This window comes from Octodon degus, unplaced genomic scaffold (assembly GCF_000260255.1).
Source record: "Octodon degus isolate 3935 unplaced genomic scaffold, OctDeg1.0 scaffold00089, whole genome shotgun sequence".
Classification (NCBI taxonomy): domain Eukaryota; kingdom Metazoa; phylum Chordata; class Mammalia; order Rodentia; family Octodontidae; genus Octodon; species Octodon degus.
Window position 1 is genome coordinate 4983959 of NW_004524665.1, and position 1077 is coordinate 4985035.

Sequence of the window (1077 nt, forward strand, 5' to 3'; positions counted from 1 at the left end):
TCATTCCCATAAAGCACCACTGTCGCTTCCTCCACTTTCCCTCAGATGTCTCAGTCTAGAGAATCAACACTAGGTGGAGCTTTCCACCAGGAAGGTCCTGGGGGAATGAGGGCTGGGTTCTGCAGGCGACTGTGGAGCACTGTGGCCTAATGTGGATGCCTGGGTGGGCTCGTGGAGGAGTGGGAGGGCCCGAGGATATGAGACTCCCCAGGCCTCATCCGGGGCTCTCCAGATTTGAAACTGTATCTGTTCAGGGCTTTGGCCTTATGCAGTGCCTTGGAGGAGCCTGCCCCGAGCCACCACCAGCCTCTCGGGCTGTGTCCAGATGCGATGGCCTCATTCTGCCCCAGCAGCAAAGAGCTGCACTCTGGGCAGCTGCCATGGCCGGATCAGGATGCTGCCTCTCTCACTTCCTCCTCTGATCATTTCTCCAGGCCCCACTTGGGTATTCCTATGTCCTTACTCTATTTGAATCAAATTAGTTACATCAGATTTATCGATTGGCATTTTTGAATCAAATTACTTGCAGGAAATTGACAGATTGGTTTAGAAAAATTGAAGTCTTTAGATTTTTGAGTTTTACTCCCTAAAACAAAGATACACATTTCTATTTACCGGTCTTTTTAAAATGTCCTTTAAGAGAGTTAAGAATTTTAGTATATGTTCTGCAGATTTCCTTTTACACTTGCTTTGGGGTTTTTCCATATTGTTAGTACGATCCTTTGTCACTGTAGTTCATAGGATAAATTTACAAACCTGTATAAGATCTGGAGCTTTCTGCTGAGCTTTCATATCGCTGCTAATGAGTGTGAAGTTGATACCTTAAATATCCCATGTGAACAATCCCAACAGTTGTAAATAGTATTAATTTCCCTCTTTTTCCCCGTTTCAGAAATACCACTTTTTTTGCCCCAACGTTCTGCAGTGAACACACCCTACTGATAGCAGGAAGGAGAGCCACACCCCTGTCTTGCTCTCGGGACCTGACAGCACCCTGCAGAGTCATTTCAGTCTCTCACTAGGAGGGACAGTGTTGAGTCTTGGTGGGGCATAAGGGCTGCCTGTCCTGGGGAGAAC